This window comes from Prinia subflava, chromosome 4 (genome assembly GCF_021018805.1).
Source record: "Prinia subflava isolate CZ2003 ecotype Zambia chromosome 4, Cam_Psub_1.2, whole genome shotgun sequence".
In the NCBI taxonomy this organism is placed as follows: Eukaryota; Metazoa; Chordata; class Aves; order Passeriformes; family Cisticolidae; genus Prinia; species Prinia subflava.
The window spans coordinates 16501455-16523765 of record NC_086250.1 but is presented as its reverse complement, the minus strand read 5'-3'; the positions used below and the strand labels follow the sequence as shown (position 1 = coordinate 16523765).

The window sequence follows — 22311 nt, the reverse complement described above, 5'->3', positions numbered from 1 at the left end:
ATGAGGACTACCGCCTATGTGGAGGGCCTGGGGTGAGCACTGAATTAACTTGCTGCAGTTTCAGATACATCAGAGCATGGGAGAGTATCTTGGAATGATCTCATACAGTAGCTTAAGGCAAAAGCACATTCAGCAAATAAACATTTTTATGACAGCAGCACTGCTTTGTGGCTGCCATGGTGTAACCCCAGCTGGCAACCAAGCCCCACGCAGCCACTTGCTCACTTCCCCACCAGCAGCATCAGGGACAGAATTGGAAGGGTAAAAGTGAGAAAACTTGTGGGTTGAGATAAAGGCAGTTTAGTGGGTATAACAAATGCCATGCATGCAAGCAAAGTAAAACAAGGAATTAATTCACTATTTCTCATGGTCAGGCAGGTGTTCAGTCATCCCAGGACAGCAGGACTCCATCATAGGTAACAGCAACTTGGGAAGACAAACATCCCCACTCCAAACATTTCTTCCACTTCCTCCTTCTTCCCACAACTTTATGTGCTGAGCATGATGCCACAAGATATGGGATATTCCTTGGGTCAGTTAGGATCAGCTGTCCTGGCTGTGTCCCCTTACAATTCCTTGTGCAGCCCCAGCCCCATGACAGGTGGGGAGGTGTGAGAAGCAGAAAAGGCCTTGAGTCTGGGCAAGCCCTGCTCAGCACTAGCAAAACCATTATCACCAACGCCCTTTTCAGCATAAATCCAAAACACAGCCCTTTACTAGCTACTTTCTAGTGAAGAAAATTGACTCTACCCCAGATAAAAGCAGCGCAGTGGCATTGAATGGAGAAAGTACCTCACTATTTTCAGAGCTAGGGTTTGAAATTCACCTTGGAAATGTGTGTGTGTGTACATGTAAAAGCAAACAGATCCATGCTGATGGTGCTGCAAGTCTGATGCATTTTAATATGAGAAATTTAATTGCTGTGCTTTACTTCTGAAGCCCAAGACAGTTGCCCAAGCAGATGAGCTCATTCACACAGCAGTGAGGAGCACAGGTAAGACAGAGGAAAGTGGGATGGGGGAAAATTAGACATGGCTCAAATTGCTAGAAAGGCAAAACAGTTTACTTCCACAAAACAGAAGAGACAGACTGGACACATCTTTTCAAGCTCCAAGTTTCTCTGATCTGAGGGATCAAAGTACTAATTTGCTTAATGCTGCCCAGGCATCTCTGCTCTTCACAGAGAAAACTCTCCACCCATGTCACCAGCTGTGCCCTTGCCTAGGAAACAAGAGAGGGAAGGAGGTTTCCTTTCGTCTTTAAGCTCACAGCCCAATTAACTGGGTTTTTGGGCTTGTGGCAGAGGCTGGGGAGGTGAGCAGTGATAACAGCAGCATCTGGCAGAATTAGTGCCTAACTGGGGGAAGGAGCAGAAGAGAGAGTACAGAAGCATTAACAGATGGAGTGGGGGGACAGGTTCTGGTTTTGTAGAGCAGAATGCAAAGGAACAGAGAGAGAGCAACAGCTAAGACAGTATCTCATTTTTACAGGTTTTTGGGAAATGAGTACAGTAATTAGACCACTACTTATGCATTCAATCATCAACACTCAAGATCTCAAATAGATCTCTTCTATGGCCTTTTCTCTTCAGAACAGACAGATTAATTTTTTTGAATAGAACAGCTCGACTTCTCCATCCTCACCCCAAAATCATAACACACTTACCAGATTATGTATTGTGAGTAGAGCAAGTTGAGAGAACGCCTTTCATGGCTGCCACAACCCTTTGAGGGAAGTCACTGTCACTGCTGAACCTCACGATTCTATGGGATAGACAGGAGTGTCACCACAGAAGTTGCCTGTGAAAAAGACCAGAATGGAACGTGAACCTTTTTCTCTTGAGGGCTGTAAGCTGTAATCTTTCAAAACGCAGTGTCAGAAAATATTTCCCTCTTTAAAACTCCCTTAACACAAAATCCTCATGTCATTCAGCCTTGAGCTCATGCATTAGGCTGCAGACTTGGCCAGAAGAGAACTGGCTGTATTGTAACCAGAATGCTGGCCTTCCTCAGACAAACAGTTACAGACTGCAACCCCTACAAGTCAGTAGTGGCAAATGCCCACTGCCTGGACCACTCTGGTCAGAAGAAATCCCAGCCCTGACAGGCAGCCCCTCCCTCAGGCTCCTCTGTGCAAGACACCAGGCAGTGCCCACAAGACTGGAGGACATCCATATCCTCTGGGGAATAAATCACTTGGAGTGTCTCACATAACTGAGAGCTGCCACTGAAGAACCTTTTATTCATAAGTGTTTCAACGCTTTAAATTTCCAGCCTGTGCTTTTTCTTCTATGTATAGAGGATACCTGTACAGCTTCACTTTCCCCACAGTGTCCTACAAAATCAAGTCAGCAGTTCTTTAGTCAGGTAGGTCCCTCCTCACACTCAGGGGAGCTGTAGGAAAAGCTCTCCCCCCCTTGGCCCCCTCTCTTTGACCTGCTGCCTCGTCTTTGGCAAACAGCTTTGGACACACACCGCAATTTGTCCTCCTGCAGGTCAAAGTCTGGGAAAGAGGATCCTGTGCAGACTCACGTGGTTCCAAGGCACAGCCGTGCCATGATTAGGACTTCCTATCCAACAAGTTTGATTTCAAAAGCATTTCTAGGAAGGGAAAGGGATTAGGCTAGCTGACAAAACTCCAAGTGTTATCAGAAATCCCTCCAGGAGCATGGAAGTGTGCCATATAAAAATTCCTTGTCTGTCAGCAAAAAAATCTTGGTTAAGCTCCCCCATTTCTCTCACCCCAACATCAATATGAGCTCTCTCTCACCTAGTAACTCTTTGGTTAGTCCAAATCCTTCACACACCATCAGTTGGCCATGACAATTAGACAGATTTCTTTCAGTCCAGAAAGTTCAGGGCTTCAGGGGGAATAACTGATTTTAATGGGGCTACAAGTCTCCTGTGGCAGCTGCAGCACAAAGCAAAGAACAAAGTCACAATGCTGCATATTTAACAATTGGCTCTTATTTCCTAGGGATAGCTATCAAAATGTGAGCAAAGGCAAAAGGATTGTTATGCCCTTTAAAAAGAGAAAAGAATAAAAATCAAAGACGGGATACTGGTCCAAATCTATTTTGGTCATATTATTCATGACTTCTGAAGTTAACCTTTCATATGGTTTAGAAGTCTATGGTATTGCCACGTGAATGAAAATTTAACTCTTACCCTAAGTAGGCACAATAAAGGAGGAAGAAAGGGAAATGGATGAAAGGGCCAGAAGAATTTAGTAACACAGTTTAGCACTGCTATTGTTAGCCCCTCAGTGCAGGCCTCTGACATGCTCTGTGGTGAGAGCTTTGCCCAGAGGGGGCACGTTTGTCTGCTGTTTGCTGGAAGCAGGATAGTGACACCCACCAGCTCTCCTAGCTCTCTTTGAGGAATGTGCCCAGCTTTGTAACATGCACTGAAGCACCCATGGAGTCATTAAAAGTCTCATCACAGATATTGCAGATTTTCACAGGGGAGTTACAAATCCAGAGGAACTTGGATGCTCACCTGGTGGCATTTGTGTCTCACAGGGGTGACTGCATGATTCCTTCCCAGTCTGGAAGGATGACACTCATGTCAAGCTCATCTCCTTGGGAATTTTTGAGGCATTGATAAGTTTGTCCTGGGAAGAATAAGAATATAGAGCATTAAATTCAGCTTTCATATTAAGTTTTTAGAGGACCTAGATACGATCCTCATTGAAACACACGGATCACATGATGGCTGAAGAGAGTCTAAAAAGAAAACCTTAAAATACTAATTTAAAAAGTTCATCTGGAAAAAAAAATGTGTTCAATTAGATCGCAAATCAATTAGGAAAGCTACCACATTCCTATGTTACCAGGCCAGGCCTTGTCCATTATAATCCTACAAAACTCAAATTCACTTTAGCCTTGTTTCAAGCTTCAGCATTTTGCTCTTACTGCATCTCCACTGATAGGTACTCCCCTTGTTACTCACACTAAATTGTTTCCCGGTTACTTTCTGACTCTGAATTTCCCAGCCTCTTTCTCCCTGTCATAACATCATCCTAAAGTTTGAGCTCATTCTGACACTAAAGCCTAGTTCTATGTTTTAGCTCCTGGGTAAAAGTAATTTACTTTAGAGACAGGCACCCACAAACTTCTATTATTCACTAGGTCTAGAGAAGGAGGGGGAAAAGAAAAAAGGAGAAAACAGGCTGTTTCAATATGTTGGCACATAAATAGACACTGGAATCTAGTTTAATATAACCAGTCTTGAAAAACTGCCAGCCATAACAAATGCTATTACATAGCAGCGAGTCTGTGCTGGAGGATGCTCCAGGGAGCTGTCTGTGAGACTCCTATTCAGGCAAAACTTTGACTGATGGCCCCATTTCTGATAGTATTTTCCTCTTTACTGCATGTAAATAGTTATGATAGCTAAACTGCCATTCTCAGCTTTAATAGATGTAACTTTTAGAATTTTTTGTGTGCTTTTACAAATAAGCTCTTGGAGGAAAATTGTTGTGGAGTGCTCCAAGAGCTCCTTAGCATCTCCTCTATCTTTCCCTCTCTCCTGTTCTTTCACTCCCAACTCAGTTAATTGACATGCTAAACTGTGGTTTGGTGGGTGTTTTGTTGACGAAAATAACATTCCTAGCATGTTCCATTACCCTAATAGTCTTCACCAGGAAGCATTACTACTGCATTTGGTAACAAAAGAGTGTTCTTGTTCAAATGTCACAGAATAAAACAGCTTCTTCCCCATATCTGAGAGCTACAAGGATCAGCACATAGCCCTCAACCACACCCATTCAAAAGTTAAATAGGGTCTCTTCTCTAGAGCAGTAAGCCATCACCACTGCTGTGATGTTAACAGGATGAGGGTCTACACAGAATAGTTACTATCCAAAAACTCTCTCCAGAGGCATCACTTAATTTTGAAAATATTTGGAGAAACATGTACGCTAAAATTCACCTGCAGTAGTCCCAAAGGCTGGTGGTAGGTTTCTCCACCACACTGGGTTTACCAGCAAATCAGTGTGGGTACCTACAGAGATGAAGTTTTTCTGTACAATATCTGCAAACACAATATACTAAACCCACACAGAGGAAGAATAAAGAGGGACAAAGGAAGGGAAGGAAAAAACCCAAAGCGATATGGTGTGAGGAGATGCTGGGAGAAGGAACACCTTCAGCATACTAAATAAAATCTCTGCAAGTTCAAGTTTCTTGAGTTTTTTTCCCCACTCTTTTCCTATTACTTCCTCCTTCCCCATTTACCTTTTGTGCCAACAAGTTCCAGTTAATTCCTTTTGTTTCCAAGTTGCTGCTTGATACAGCACTTTTCCCCCTTCCTCCTTTTCCCCTACACTGTGTATAGACCCTTTAAAACAGGAAACAAAAAACATTTCCTTCATATATTTTAAAATGGAATTACCTGCATTTTCAAAGAGATTTTACTTAACTGCACAGTATCCTGTACACACACAGATAAAGAGGCCGCCAGAAATTTTAACTTGCTAGTAAACAGCATTAAAGTTCTCACTTTCTTTTAAATTTAGCTTTCTTTTAATTTGTGAATTGTGTTTACCTAGACTATTGTCTAGGTAAATAGTCTAGTGATGGGATTGCACCTCAGCAGGATCAAGGTGAGGAAAATAAAGCCTTCTGCATGGAAGTTAATACATTTTTTGGCATGAAGATTCACACCCAGACCCCTCAGCATCTCAGTGTCATCCATTCCACCTCCAAGAGGCAAATCATGTGCCATCCTTGTCCCAGAGGATATGGAGGATTTCACCTTTGAAAATGAAGCTGACAATACAGGAAGTCATAGGTCACTTATATGGACAAGAGTCCCTAAAGGGGTGCCCAAAGATCACAGCTTCTTTCTCTGTGGTCTCCTTCACTGTTCTCTGAGGCCCTCAGAGGGCTGTTCTCCTTCTGGATCAATGAAGCACACTGACACAGGGATTACAGCCTGGGCTCTGCTGCTTAATTTAAGGCTGCCAACACATCAGAGCCATGCAACTGGGGCTTTCTGAAACTGGCCTGAGCGAAAGTGGGAAATTTCTAGGACTGAATGTCCTCAGCTGGATCATTTGTTGTTACCTGGAACTTTTCTTCCTCTCTGAGTCTCTTCATAAATCCCAAGAAACTCCTCTTGGCAGTTCAGCAATGATGTTATTGACGGATACTTTACAATAATCTTTGCCATGCCCTTGAGAGACAGTCAGAGTATCCAAGAGCACTCTGTGCCTCCCACAAAACATGATGAGGAAGGAGCAGATATAAATCCCTGGGGCTCTTCTAGCTTCACTTCTGATGCCCATTCTGTGGATAAATGTGCGCTTCAGTGATAAAAGCATTAAGACAAGACAAGTAAGAGCTTTCCACAAAACCTGGCAGTCCTGCCCATGATTGAAGAGAATCTAGCAGGTCAATAAAGTTAGTGAGAAATGGGTTTCCAATATTTAGTTTTCTTTTCTTATTTTTTAAACCAATTCCTCCCCTGCCCCAGTATTACTGGACTTGGTGGAAGCCTGAAGATCCTGATATCACTAGCAAGAGCACAGTTATTTACTGGAAAGGCCAAAATGATAAAAAATTTAACCTACATACATCATCTCTCTCTCTATATATATATAAATATTTAAAACCCATTCTGACCAGTTGGATCATTCCTTAGGGTTCAGCATTCTAACTGGTACAAGCCTGCAGGAGCTCTCAGAGTGTACATGATCACAGTGCAGCCCTGTTGCCTCAACCTTGGAGACCCAGGCAGAGACACAGGCTAGAAGCACAAAGGGGTGAGCTGCTGGGCCTTAGAGGAAAGCAGATTTGCTTGCAAATTTGCTCTGAGCTGTGCTTTAAATCAGTTCCTGGAAAAGAGAGAAACAGATACCAGGCTGGTCACATACCAGGGCTAAAAGACCTATCAACCTCAAATACTCACTCACTACTGAGGAAGAAATGTAAGGGTTTTTTTAAAAATTGACCTTGTGACCAGCTCTTGAGAAGAGTTATGAAGTATTATACTTTTGTCTGTGAAGTCCCTGATTCTCTAGTAACACTGGAGAGCAGGTCTAGCTTATAGCTTCATGTACACACAGTGCATTCAGATTCAGCACTCATTAAATAAGAGACCAAATCAATGGGGAAATATTTGGAAGCATCTGAGTGGTTATAACAGAGCAGGAGGAGAGAAAACAAGATCACTAATGAGAACTGTGTGTCCCTTTAGTACCAAGCATAATGGGGTTGTTTGCCTCCCAAGGCAGCAATTTTTTAAGTCATACCCTCTGCAGAGCAGCTTAAATTCTGTTTAAGTGTGCTCCCTCCCACACCCAGGCTTTATGAGCTCTCTGCTCAGATGGGATGCTGACACCATGCCGTGTCTCTTTGTACCTGCATGGGATGCCAAGAGTGCAGGGAGGGAAGGGCTGAGCCCTCCTGCTGGGTAGGAGTCCTTCCAGTCCAGAAGGGAGATTAAGAACATTTGCCTCCTGAGGAAGGTGCTGTGGTGTGAAGAGCTCTGCAAGCAGCACTTGTGAAAGGGAGCACATGGGGAAGGGGTACATGCCTAAATCCTCAGCCCAGCTGAGCTACAGGGAAGGTGCCCTTTCTCACGAGGAGTTCCAAAAAATCCAAAGCTCTTTCACCAAGTCTTGGTTAAAAGCAATGAGTCAATCACACAGTTTTACACAAGGGCTCCTGCACACACCCAGCACTTCTGGAGGATGTGGTTCCTGTGCTGGCATCAGGGGACAGCAGGGAACACCAGTGTACTGTGGGTGCTGCAGCCTGGAAGATGATAAAACCCAACAGGCTGAGCCACAAGGGCTTGTCTCTAGGTTCATTTTAATAGTTGTTTTTGCATTCAGGTTACTGAGCTTGCCAGGGCTTTGAGCTCGCCCAGAGATGAGAAGCTTAGCTGAGACAAGCCTGCTTCAGGGTGAGCAAGAGCCTTTTGCATGGTTCCAGCCTCTGAGCTGCTAATGACAGCCCCACAGTTGTTGGCTGTGCTGCACTTCCCTGTGGAGAGAAATTATCCCCACCTCCAGTTGCTTACCACTTCGGGGGGCCTGTTTTTATCTCAGTGTGTGATGTTGTGGAGCACCAGCATGGATGCCAGTGGGAAGAGGAGGCAAGCACACGCTGCCTGCTAAGCAGCTGGCTACTGCACCAGGCTGTGAGCAGCGCCGGTGGCACGGCCCTCCTGAACAGATTGCTTTTGAAATCCTGAGCAACTGCAGCCTCCAGTTTGTTGCCAAAGCTCGTGTTGTTGGTGGAGGGTTAAAAAATATAATTTCTGGGTTGAGTAATGTGTAGGGGGAGGAAAGTAGAGAACGTACAACTGGAACTTGACGCAGCTAGCTCCGAAACAAGCGTCAGCTTCTGCAAACAGCTCCATGCTATTGTAATGACCGAATCAAGTGTGACTGCAGCTCAGGGGATAATTGAGAAGCATTGTTTTAACCAAATCAAGTGTGGATCAGGGTAGAAGCGTAGGTATGATTTAAGATAGTAACTAAGGAATAGGATAATCAGTATCTAGGGGTGGGGGTTAGTTAACATGTGTATAATTTAAACTATAAAAATCACGAATCAACTCTGTATCCTTTGGACATCAGATTTGGGTGTATCATCACCCCTGTGTCCCGCGCGCTTGAATAAAGAACCACATATGATCGCCTTTGTGTGGTTATATGTTTTCCTACGCTAACAGTTTTGGCGACCCAGATGGGACCTTGTGGGCGCAGCCAGGACCCCACGACCCGATCACGCTCCAGCCGGCACCGGGTGATTTCTCGGGGAGCCCATCAGAGCCACGACCCTTGCCGCTCACAACGACCCCTGGTGAGAGGTAAGGTTCTTTATTCTCTGGTCTGGGGGCCTGCCATTAAGACGCAGCGAAAGCTACGCTTGGTTGGGCAAAAGGAATTCCTGGTGGTATTGCCTAGGCAGCCGTCCGTCAGACATCGTGAAAGCGTTGCAGGTTCAGCATCTGTGGTTTTTATGTATCTGTAATATGGAGAAACTAAAAGGGTTAAAAGAGGTTTTGGGCAGCAATAATGCCTCTATACCAAGTTCTTCTCCGTTGGGTTGTTTGTTGGCACATTGGAAAGAGGGGAACTTCGGTCAGGAATTACGAAAAGATAAGTTGATTGAATATTGTAATGTTCACTGGCCAAAATACGCTTTGCCTGAAAATCAGAGGTGGCCGAAAAACGGGTCTTTTGATGTGAAGGTTATTATGCAACTTAGATCGCTTTGTACACAAGATGGAAGGGTAGAACAATTACCATATATTGACTTATTTCTGTGCTTGCTTGAGAAACCGGTTTTGTGGCTTGACAAAATGAAAGCAATGAAGCTTGAGAATAATAAGTGTCTGGCTTGCGTCCAAAATAAGCATTGTATGGAACATGCAGTTTTAAGTGAAATTTTAGGGGAAAAAAGAGATGAACTGGAATCGGAATTATTGGTATCTCCCATGGCTCCTGGAATCACCATGGCCCCCTCAACACCAAGTTCTACCCCGCTCACCCTGACCCCACCTGATTCTCTTACACCCCCCTCGCTCGCGCCAGCACAATATGTTTCACCCCCACCTTTGTCTGCCGAAGGTAATTATCCTCCTCTGCCTGTGCCAGCCGCTCCTCCGCTTGCCCCTCCTCCGCCTGCCCAGGTGCCTGTCCCTCCTCCACCTGCTCAGAGAACCCCCCCTTCTCCACATACACCTGCCCAAAGCTATCCTGCTCCCCCGCCCACACCCGCTGAAAGATTTATCCCCCCTCTAACACCAGCTCAAGGGTACCCTCCGCTCCCACCTACACCTCCTTCACCAGCTCCTGTCCCGTCTGCCCCCCTGTATCCCCCCTCCCAGATTCACCTGTCCAGGATGTGATTGTGAGGCGGAAGCAAAGGGGGAATGTGAAGAAGACAGATAGAATGGAAAGTAGTGACAGTGAAGCAAATGAACTAGACGCCCCAGTAGCTCACCGAACACGAGGAAAACTGGCCCTGGAGTGGCCTCAGGCAGGAAAGGGTATATTAAAATCAGGCAAACAAAAGAGAACGATTATTGCACCACTAAGGCAAGGGGTGGGAACTAATGGACCCGTCTTTGTAAAGGTACCCTTTTCACCTGCTGATTGAGTTATATGGAAACAATCAGCCGGAACGTATAGAGAAAACCCAGATAAGGTAGCTCGTGTGGTTAAGATGATAATGAAAACTCAGAACCCTGATTGGGAAGATATTCATGTCATATTAGACAGTCTGATGGATGAGACAGAGAGAGATATGGTTCTTCGAGCAGCAAGAGAAAGAGCTAGAGAAGACATACGAAATGGTTTGGTGACAGGGACACTGGATTATAATTTTCCCACTGCAGACCCAGAGTGGGATGCTAATGACCCCTCTGGAGTGGATATGTTAAGGCTAAAGAGATATCAGGAGTGGATTTCAGTTGGTGTTCAACAGGCAATACCTAAGAGTATGAACTGGTCTAAGTTGTATGAAATTCGACAGGAAAAGAAAGAATCTCCCACTGCCTTTCTAGAAAGACTTAAGGAAGCAGCTAGAAGATATACTGATCTTCAAGTAGACAGTGAGCAAGGAAGAACTCAGCTTGCCTTTATTTTTCTGGGTCAGGCACAGGAAGATATTAGGAAAAAGCTACAGAAACTGGAAGGTGAAGAGTTAAGAAACTTGGATAAACTCCTAGAGGTTGCCTGGAAAGTTTATAATAACAGGGACAGAGAAATTGTCAAGAAACAGGGGCAAAGCCTTTTGGCAGTCTTACAGAGACAGGGGCGGGGACGTGGTAGAGGTGGTCGTGGCGTTAATAGAGGTGGCTTTGGCAGAGGTTCTGGTCATGGTAGATTAGGTCTGAATCAGTGTGCATATTGTCGGATGGAGGGACACTGGAAAAGGGAGTGTCCAAACCGGTTTAGCCAGAATGGTCAGCCTCAGTTAGACAGTATGTTTAATCAAAGTAGTGAGCATCAGCTGGATGGTGTAGCCAGGGTCATGGTTTTACATGAGAGAGAGCCAGGATCAAGGGAGCCCATGGTGACTTTGCATTTAGAAGGAAAAGATGTAGATTTTCTCATTGACACGGGGGCCACACATTCTGTACTAAATTATCTTGAGGGGCAAATCGGGAACAAGTCAGCAGCAGTCATTGGAGCCACAGGGAAGCAGGAGGTACGGCCATTCTTGCAACCCCTAGAATTGAGCTTTGAAGATAAGATCTTGACCCATGAATTCTTATACATGCCAGACTGCCCAACTCCGCTCTTAGGGCGCGATCTACTGGCAGCACTGGAGGCAGTAATTACTTTTGAGAATGGTGAACTCGTAATGAAAATTCCGGAGTCTAAGACAGGAAAGATTTTGATGATAAAAGAAAAACCAATTTCTAATATTCCTAAAGAAGTAGAAGATGCAGTAATTCCCTCTGTCTGGGAAACAGATGTACCTGGAAAATCTAAATTGGCACAACCGGTACATGTAGAGTTAAAAGAAGGAGCAAAGGCTGTACGAATTAAACAGTACCCTATAAAACCAGAAGCACGACAGGGAATAGCAAAGACCATTGATAAATTTTTAAAATATCGAATTCTAGAGGAATGTAAATCGGAATACAACACCCCAATTTTCCCAGTGAAGAAACCCAATGGTGAGTATAGACTTGTACAGGATTTAAGAGGTATAAATGAAATAACAAAAGACATTCATCCAGTGGTTGCCAATCCCTATACATTGTTAGCATCCGTAAAAGAGATATATAAATGGTTTACTGTAATTGACTTAAAAGATGCTTTCTTCTGTATACCCCTTGACCAAGAAAGTAGGAAACTATTTGCCTTTGAGTGGGAACATCCAGAAAGTGGAAGAAAAACTCAGCTCACCTGGACTCGATTACCGATGGGGTACAAGGGGTCCCCCACTCTCTTTGGAAGTCAACTGGCAAAAGAACTGGAAATCTGGACCAGAGAAGGGCAAGTACCAAGAGACCAATATTTATTACTCCAGTATGTAGATGACATTTTGATTGCAACAGAGGAAGAAATGACCTGCATAAAGGTAACCATTGAGATCTTAAATTCATTAGGAATGGGAGGGTATAAGGTATCCAGAGAAAAAGCACAAATTGCCCAACAGACTGTGATTTACCTGGGATGTGAAATCTCACAAGGGCAGAGAAAACTGGGTACTAATCGTATTCAAGCTATCTGTGCTATTCCAGAGCCCCAGAATCTACACGAGCTGCGGATCTTCCTCGGAATGACAGGGTGGTGTCTCCTGTGAATCATGGACTATGGACTGATTGCAAAACCCTTGTACGAGGCTCAGAAGACGCAGCCGTTCACCTGGGGCAAACCACAGAAAGAGGCCTTCCAGAAGTTAAAGGAAGCACTGACAACTGCTCCTGCTTTGGGGTTACCTGATCTGTCTAAAGACTTTCAGCTGTACGTGCATGAAAGGCAGCGACTGGCACTGGGAGTCCTGACCCAACGACTGGGAAGCTGGAAAAGGCCGGTGGGTTACTTTTCCAAACAACTCGACAACGTAAGTGCCGGATGGCCTTCATGTCTGCGGGCAGTGGCAGCTACCGTACTGCTGATACAGGAAGCCAGGAAGCTCACAATGGGAAGACACATAGATGTCTATGTGCCACACATGGTAACTACAGTCCTGGAACAAAAGGGGGGCCATTGGCTCTCTCCAAGCCGGATGATGAAGTTTCAGGTAACCCTGACTGAGCAGGATGATGTTGCACTAAAAACAACTAACCTCTTGAATCCAGCTCTATTTCTAGGTGCCACAGCTGAGGAAGGTCCATTAGAGCATGACTGTCTAGAAGTCATCGAGCACACTTATTCAGCAAGAACAGATCTGAAGGATGTCCCCCTGGAGCAACCAGAGTGGGAACTCTTTACAGATGGAAGCAGCTTCATGGAGAACGGAGCTAGATACGCGGGATATGCGGTAACTACAATTGATGTGGTAATAGAGGCAAAATCACTACCACCTAACACGTCTGCACAAAGGGCAGAACTAATCGCATTAACCAGAGCACTCGAGCTGAGTGAAGGGAAGACAGTGAATATCTGGGCTGACTCAAAATATGCCTTCGGAGTAGTGCATGTACACGGAGCTTTATGGAAAGAAAGAGGACTGCTGTCCTCCCAAGGGACAAATATTAAACATCAAGATGCAGTCCTACAATTGATAGATGCAGTACAAAAACCTGAACAAGTAGCAATCATGCACTGCAAGGCACATCAATCAGGCAACTCCAAAATTTGTGAAGGAAATCGAAAAGCAGATTGGGCAGCCCGTCAGGTAGCGCGAGAGGTGCAGAAAACAATGGCGTTGATACCATCAAGACTTAATATCTCTCAATTTAATTTGCCTCCGAAGCCAAACTATACAATCGAAGATGACAGACTAGCACAACTGCTGAAGGCACAGAAGAACGCAGAAGGGTGGTATGTAACCGCACAAGGGCAAATAGTGGTACCTCCTTTGGTAATGAGAGAAATTTTACAGGTAAAACATAATGAGTGTCACTGGGGTGCAGAGGCGTTGGTAAAGTGGTTAAGACAATACCTAATCTCAGTACGGATGCAAACAATGGCCAAGTCAGTAATGTCTAAATGTGAAATCTGTCTGAAAAACAATCCCGTAGCTAGACGACAGGCACAGTTAGGTAGAATTCGGATAGGAATAGAACCAGGAGACTATTGGCAAGTGGATTTTGCAGAACTGCCGAAAACTCGGGGATACAAATACCTGTTAGTAGAGGTTGACACGTTTTCTGGATGGCCAGAAGCCCTTCCCTGTCGCACAAACCAAGCAAAGGAAACAGTTAAGTGGTTATTACAGGAGATCATTCCCAGGTTTGGGATGCCCCTAGGGATATCATCAGACAGAGGCCCACACTTCATAGCCACGGTGGTACAAGAGGTAAGCAAGTTATTGGGATTATCTTGGGACCTCCACACACCATGGAGACCCCAGTCAAGTAGGCAAGTAGAAAGAATGAACCAGACACTGAAGAGGCAGATCAGTAAAATATGCCAGGAAGCCAAACTGCAGTGGCCACAGGCTTTGCCGATCGCATTGCTGAGGGTTCGGATAAAGCCTAGGAGTGAGATGTCAGTTAGTCCTTATGAAATATTGTATGGGAAACCATATGAATCTCCTAACCCCAATCCAAATGTTCATGTCACAGGGAAACAAGATGTGTATAATTATGTTCTGTCCCTCGGGAAAACTCTAGCTCAGCTTCAAAGTGTTCTCGTGTGGAACCGACCACTGGCCCTGGAGAATCCAGTCCACAATATCGAACCAGGAGATGAGGTATACATCAAAACCTGGAACGAAGAACCACTAAAAGAGAAGTGGACTGGTCCCCATCAGGTACTGCTAACCACCTTTACAGCAGTCAAAGTGGCTGGAGTGGAACCCTGGATACACTACACGCGCGTGAAGAAGGTCCCTCGTGGAGTCCAGTCATGGGCTGTAGAAACTTTTGGACCAACAAAGCTGAGGCTGAAACGTCTGTAACTGTTCAAATGGAACTGGTAACTGTGCTCATGCTCTTCCTGTGGATAATGTTAATTTCATGGATACTAATGTCACCAGTAGGGATTGCTGTTACTTTGGGATATGGGATACAGAAGGGTCAACTAACAACTCTTCATTCTAGAATGAAGAGAGAGATACAGGCAAAAACACAAGTAATAGAAATTTCTAATGAAATTCGGGCTGAGAATGTAATGATTGGATTGGTCAGAGACTTTGCCAAAATGCATAATACCAGCAGAATAACAGCCTGTCTGCCAATACCAAAGGCAGCAGGGGACCCAGTAAGCTGGGGAATAATAACGTCAAAATTACCTGAAATAGGAGGGAACAAAACAATTAACTGTAAACAAGTACCAGAGTCAAGGGTGGTGGTCAGAGAATACTGGAAGATAACAGAGGATTCCTATATGCAACCCATGAGAAAGTCAGAGTGCATTCTTAGTAATGGCAAATTGGGACAAATCATAGAGTGGTGGGTTAAGGACCAAGACCTTGCAAAATGGCAATGTTGGTTTCTACACTATCAAAAGATCAGGGACAACGCTACAGAAAGTGTTGTGGTGTGGAAGTGTGAAGAGAAGGATTGGAAAGGACTGGAACCTTGGGACAGTGCATGGTCTGTGAGCATCCTCCAGAAATTCCAATATATGGAAAGCACACCCTGGTGCATTAAATGGAAAGGCTCTGAAAATGAGACAGATCCCACAGTGACGAATACTGATACTAGCAGTCAGAAAGAGGCAAATAAGGTAAGTTGGTGGGTATGTAAGAAAATTTATGATTGCACCTCTGATAATCTGGAAATGAAACAGTGGTCACCATTGGCAATAGCCTTACGAATTGGTTGTGCCTGCAGGAAAATTAAACACAAACAAGGCAAAATAGATTCTAAGATTATAGTAGGATGTAGCAGGAGTACAATTCGAAGTCCAGGACCATTTGTATGGGCAATGAGTGATGGCACATGGACAACACACTTGCCTATGGACGGGGAGGTAAGAGAAATCACCCTGGGCCTTCCCACTTTATGTCCAATTTGGAAGAAATCCCCATTTAACAGGAGCAGTGAAGCCTTGCAAATAAAAGCAAAGCGAGACGTCTCAGAAGACAAGAACCCAGATGACACTTGGAAGGAACCCTCTAGTGGAGTAAAGATTGGGTGGGCCCTAGAATCCTTGTTTGGTCCCATTGCAAATTATCGAAATAGAGAAATGCTATATAGACTCACAGGTCAGGTAGACAGATTAGCAAGAATCACACGAGAGGGATTTAGGGAACTCAATGTGCAATTACAGGCCACCACCAAAATGACCCTGCAAAATCGTTTGGCTTTAGATACGTTACTTTTGAAAGAACACGGAGTGTGTGGATATTTAAAGGGACAAATCGACCATTGCTGCATCCACATACCAAATGTAACTGCAGATGTAGAACATGACATCAGTCAGTTAAAACAAATAGAGCATGAGGCACAAAAGGAACAAAAGGATTTAGCTACTAGCTGGTTGGGTAAAATCTTTGAAGGATTAGGATGGAATGTGAGTTCATGGATAAAGTCTATCCTTGAAAATCTGATAATTTTACTGATTATATTTTTAGTAATTTGGTTAGTTTACAGAATCCTGAAGAGAGAGATACAGAAAAAGGCATCTTGGAACAGGACCATAATGAAGGCATTGGCGCAGAATCCAGCACCTTCAATCTGCAACAACATCCCGGACAAAGCCTATGACAACAGAGGATTTGAAGATGAACATCCAGTATGAACTCTGAAGCCTAATGGACTGTATTAAGTGAAAGCATTTACACTTAGTATATTAGAGTGAAAATACTTTCAAAGGGGGGAATGTTGGTGGAGGGTTAAAAAATATAATTTCTGGGTTGAGTAATGTGTAGGGGGAGGAAAGTAGAGAACGTACAACTGGAACTTGACGCAGCTAGCTCCGAAACAAGCGTCAGCTTCTGCAAACAGCTCCATGCTATTGTAATGACCGAATCAAGTGTGACTGCAGCTCAGGGGATAATTGAGAAGCATTGTTTTAACCAAATCAAGTGTGGATCAGGGTAGAAGCGTAGGTATGATTTAAGATAGTAACTAAGGAATAGGATAATCAGTATCTAGGGGTGGGGGTTAGTTAACATGTGTATAATTTAAACTATAAAAATCACGAATCAACTCTGTATCCTTTGGACATCAGATTTGGGTGTATCATCACCCCTGTGTCCCGCGCGCTTGAATAAAGAACCACATATGATCGCCTTTGTGTGGTTATATGTTTTCCTACGCTAACAGTGTCAGCCGGCGGCTCAGGGATACTTCGGCCTTTTCATCATCCTTCCTCCTACACGGCATTGGATGTAGAGAAACATTTGGATGTGTATCAGGCAGGAGGAGGCACATGAGTAGGACAGGGCTGTTTGCTCTGTTTTAGGAGCAGCAGCAAGGCAGCAGTGTTTCATCCAAAACCACAGCTCTGTTTAAGTAAAGTACCTGTACAAGAGATTCAGTCCAAAACTGAAGATATGGAAGTTTATGGAAGATAAAAAAGCACTGCCTGATTTCAAGGATGGTGAGGGAGAGAGAGAGAGCAGATTAAACAACATACCCAAGTGCACAGGAAATCTGCAGCATCAATGGGAACAGATCCCTGCTCCTCTACTTCCCACAATGGGAAGACAATCACACAAAGGTCAGATAAAGGAGGCAACTATCCGTATACTGAAACTTTGAGTCAATATCTCACTCAAAGAACCCTCAGGGCTTTGAACCTTTTGTATGAAGGCTTATGTGAGAGCTGTGTGCACTGCCACAGCCTCTACCTTTGAGAAAGATTTACACTACAGAGCTGAGCAACTCCCTGCATCAAGTGTCTGGCCAGAGAGCCATTACTGCTGCCAGAGTAGTGGTCAGTAGTCATTTGTGTCAGATCCAAGGGGATGTGCAGCCAGCTCCCAGCTTATCTGTGGGGACAGCCTGGCTACCACAGAAATGATGACTTGTTTTGGTGACTGGTTTTAGCTTAGGAGAATGTTCTCCCTTAGTCAGCATCTGTACTAATATTTCTGTTAGATCTACATGAGACTAAGGAAGATGCCACAAGGCAGAAAGACAGGCAACTGCAGCACAAAGCAGGGGAGTTCAAGTGCTCATCTGACCTGAGAGTGGATCCACAGCATGCTCTTTTCTCCAATATATACTTTTATTTCCTTCTCCTAACTGCAGCATATTTTATTCAGCATGCAAGGGAAAAAAGATGGAATCTATTCCTATCACCAGAAGTCTTCCATTTTCTTCTGGCAGCAATAGGATAAAATGTAGGATGGGCAGAAACGCAGACACTCTGCCCAGGATTAGGTTTTTCCTCTCGAGAAATGACGAAGGACAATCACACCTTTTCATTAACATAGCTGGCTGTATGTAGGCACATGCAGGGAAGGAAGAGGGACAAAGCTCTGGTATAAAAAGGGTTTGCATCAGCAGTTTCGTAGTGCAACTACTTTGAGCCAAAGGGAAACATTTCTCTAAAATGACTAATTAATTTATTTAACAAATTAAAAAAGAGTTTTGAAGCTATGTCTGGAATTTTTCTGAAATCTCTCAAATCCCATCAGATTGCACAAGGTGAGGTGGTGGATTTCTCCACTTGCCAGTGAAACTATAAAGCTAAATTCACCTTGACCTGAGTAGGCTCAGAAGGCAAGAAACTTTTGGGGAGGAAGAGAGCAAGCTGGTGCAGGGAAGCAGCATGACAATGCTGGGTTCATGTGGAGTACTTCAAACAGGTTTTTTCCTCCCAGTTCTCTGTATGAGAGCCCTCCAGTTTAAGAACAGGGGCCTCCTTTTTTTGTAAGATGCCATCACTTTCATGCAATCAGTGCTTATTCACTAGCAAATGCTACTCTTTCTCTGGCAAAATTTATCCTGCAGACTTCTGAATGTGGTGCTAATTATATCTAGATACATAAATGCACAAGTTCAGTTTAGAGCATTTTCCCAAACTCTCCTGTCCATCAAAGCATGGGGCTGGTAGGCATTTTCACAAGCAGCTTCTTTTTACTGAGAAAAGTATCTGCCCAAAAATTGTACTCAACTTGAGAGTCAGAGGTGTAAAACACAAGTCTTATGCTTCTGAAACTCCCATTCTAATTTCAAGTAAGCTTTGTTTAGAGGGAAGTTATGAAGAAAAGGAGGAAGTGGAGGCTTGCTGGAGGAAATCACCTGGATTTTTTTTTCTTCATCTTAAGTTGCCTTAAAAAGCCTACCAGAAAAAATCCCAATCCACTTAGGATATTTTATACACAGCCATTATATTCAGGATTTAACTTGGACAAAGACAACTCACCTTTCTGCAGCAGTCCCATCCAGTTCAGGAAAATCCTCACTCTTGAGTACACCCCTGGTTTCTCTGGGCTGGCACAGCCAACACCCCATCTGACAATGCTGGGAAGTGTGAATGGTCCATTTCCCATGCTGCAAACCAAAGGGCCACCAGAACCATCCTAGGAACCAAGAGAGGACTGACTCAGTGTTCTCGTTTGGCCTCTGCACTGCTGCAGGTAAGGTGAGCACTGTTGGAATCGTGTTTGCCCAGAAAAGCCCTCCTGCAGGAACTGGGAATAGAACTACTGGTGCAACTCAGCAGCAGCCTGCAACAAAGAGACTGATTTAAAGGCTTGGTTGCCATTGAGTGAGGACTGAGCACAGGCTGAAACAAAATATGATTAAAGTGTGCTCTTTAGTGTTACACATAATTTATTAGTCCACCGTAAGATTGCGATATTGAGCAGAACTCGTATTTTAGCTTGACAATGCCTCAGTCAGAATTACTTTGCCTTTTATTTACTCAGCTGTTCTTACCCACTTGCCGTGTGATTTTGGGGAGATCAGTCAGTTCCTCAACAGTGCTACAAGAGTTTTACAGAAACAATACAAGTCATAGTTTACCTTGACAAAAGAGTGCTGTGAAAAGGAGTTCCAAGCAAGTGACAATGGGAAGTGTTTCACTGGTATCATAGATGGGCCTTGGGACATGCAAGTCCTTTCCAGTCCCTTTCCCTAAGTGATCCACAGACATCCATATGCAGACACTTCCACGAGTGCTCACCTCTAATATTCTTCCCCTGGCAAGGATCCTGGTCTCCCACAGAAACAAAGCCAGCACAAAGGATCCTGGCAGTGATTCCTCTAGAGCAGCTGAAGTAGTAATTTATCTCACAGACTACTTTCTCAAGTACAGGTTCTCATGTCTGCTGCAACTACCCAGCTCGGCTCCCATCTGGTTGGGAAATAAGTTTAAGGTTAGGTCTGGGCAGAAGAAGAAAATACTTCCGAGAGAAATGTAATTTCAGCAGCATCAAGGGAGATGTTGAAGTCATAGCTCAGCATGCCAAAGTGGGGATGCACCACAGTGGTCTTCACCTGTCTCATCTGTGACTAGAGAGGACAGAGAGGAACAAGCTTGCCTTTTACATCCAGCATGAACAGATACTTGTAAAGGAAGAGGGGAAAACAATCCCACAAATTATGACCAACCTCCAAAGAGGTCATGAAAAAAAAAATTTTAAAAGGTGCAAGGACTTTAAAAAACAAATTCCCTTTCTCTCTACTCAATTGAGAAGACCACTGGGATTACACAGATTACACAGACCTCCTGAGACTAAAGTGAAGGCTTTACCATGCAAACACAAGCCACTAAGGTTTTGCAGAAGCCTAGTGTGAGTCACTTGAGCTTCTTTCCCACATGTATTTCCTCCTCTTCCCCATTAGGAAGAAGGAGTCAGCAAGGTTTTTATAGACAGATATATAGCTTGGCACTAAGGGAGTAAGATGTTGAGGATACACAGCCATCTCTATTAGATTTTAAGACTTTTTACTGCCAGTACTAAGAACCAGGTATAAAACATACTTCCTTACACTGCAAGTTAGCTGAATGAAACTAGAGTTACTGGATTTCATTTCTCATTCTTCAGCCTGTGCTACTTATCAGTCATTCTGCCATGCTGCCAACACTTTTATCTGTACATATAGATCTGTTTTGAGAAATATTACAGGGTCAAATACACCAAAGTCAGCACTTTTAATGGTATTGCTTGGGTTTTACCTGTTCTGTTGACTCTTTTAGAGCTCTGTGATGGTCTTCTGCTTTCACAGTCCTGTGAAAGGGTTTATTGGACCTGTATGATGAAAGCAAACACATTGGAATTACTTACAGTCAGCCACAGAGCTTCCTAATTCAGAGTCACACATCCCTTCTGGCTCTTTCCTAATTAGTCACTTATTCCCAGGACTGCTGAGCAAGAGCTTCTCACTGTGACAACTGTGTGGCCTCAGTTCTGGCTCTGAGAGCAGATAGTCCAATTAACTTTAATGGATCTCCTACAAGGAAGGCCAAACTGTTCCCATCTCGAAAATCAGTGTTCATGGAGAAAGGGCAGAAGAAAGGTTTTGCAGAGGACAAAAAGGTGTGAGTATAATTTATAGCTGTGCCCCCAGCCTGGAGGAGCAGGGGAGTGCACAGCATGGGGAGAGGAGCCTGGGAACATGCTGGTCACACTCACAGCCACACACAGTGGGCAGGCTGATGACAGCCCTGTCACACTGGCTGTCTCAAATCAGCTTCAGGGCAGCAGTGAGGACAGCCTCCTCAGTCCCACTAATGTGCTGTAACAGTCACTGGGGAGTAACTGGGGGAAAAGACACAGCAGTAGAGCCAGAACACTCTCCATACTTTCACAGCAAAATTCTTGTTTTCTTAGATAACCTCACACCATGGATGCAGCAAGGCCGAAGATGTAGCAGAGAGAAAATTTGTCTGCTCTGTCTAGAAGCAGTCGGGGTAGGAAAAACCAGTAAATGAAAACTTGAATCCTGAGTAGGAGCTCCTTCAGGGAGCTATGAGACTCAGGTAATGAAAGAGGATCTCTCCCACACTCCACCCTGTGTCCCTGCTCCCAGCAGGAAGTGCAGGCAACCAGAAAGGAGAGGATGTACCACAAGTATGGATATGAGTGAAGGAGCTCCTATGAATCACTTGTCATCCACACAAGTGCACAAAAGGGACTTAAGGTCAGAAAGCATCTGCCTCAGTGCACAATCCTCTTATAAGCTAGAGGAAAGAGCCTCAGACCAAATCAACTGAGCCAAAGTTAATTTGCCTAAGGAGACATCCTGAAGATGCAACATTGGTGCAGTTAATCCTGAACCTTCTCTTCCTGCCTCCTCTGTAAGAAGAAGAAAATAGGAGTTAGCTCTGACTTGGGTCAATAGCTCTGGCTTGTCCCCTCAAACAAAGTTCCCAGTCTGGAAGGCAAAATTACCCATCCCCTCAAGCAGCAGCTGGCAGACACTCGTGAAAGTAGGAAGCAACAATAGCTTTCCCAGGATCAAGGCTCTCCTCTGTAGTGAGGCTTTCAAAGGACACAGCAGACTGACAGAATTAACAAGACTACTTGTTTCAGGTAGCAGATGTTAGTCATCTCATTTTTCAGTGAGAATAAGGAAAAAACCACTTGATTTACCTCCCTAATTCAGCAAGGGGAGCTCTGCTACAAGTAACTATCCTGTTTCAAAGTTACCTTGACATAATGTTGCAAGATTAGCCAGAAATTAAGCACAGGTATCGAAGAATAGCTGCAGGTGATGTAGAAATCATCAGACACAGCAAGCATCTCTCTACTAGCAAATGAACAAAAGTGAGCCAAGCTCTAAACTCTCTGAAGCTGTTCTCCCCATCACTTTGAAAACGTAC

General features: G+C 44.3%; 1 long non-coding RNA gene across 1 annotated transcript; it reads right to left on the bottom strand.

The window, feature by feature from the left end:
• Positions 1-1312: 1312 nt before the first annotated feature.
• Positions 1313-19215, bottom strand: LOC134549319 (uncharacterized). The gene is made up of 4 exons (XR_010080060.1): positions 18907-19215; positions 3498-3612; positions 2770-2910; positions 1313-1799 (listed from the first exon to the last, which is right to left on the bottom strand). It is a non-coding gene; the product is annotated as an uncharacterized LOC134549319 (long non-coding RNA).
• Positions 19216-22311: the final 3096 nt, after the last annotated feature.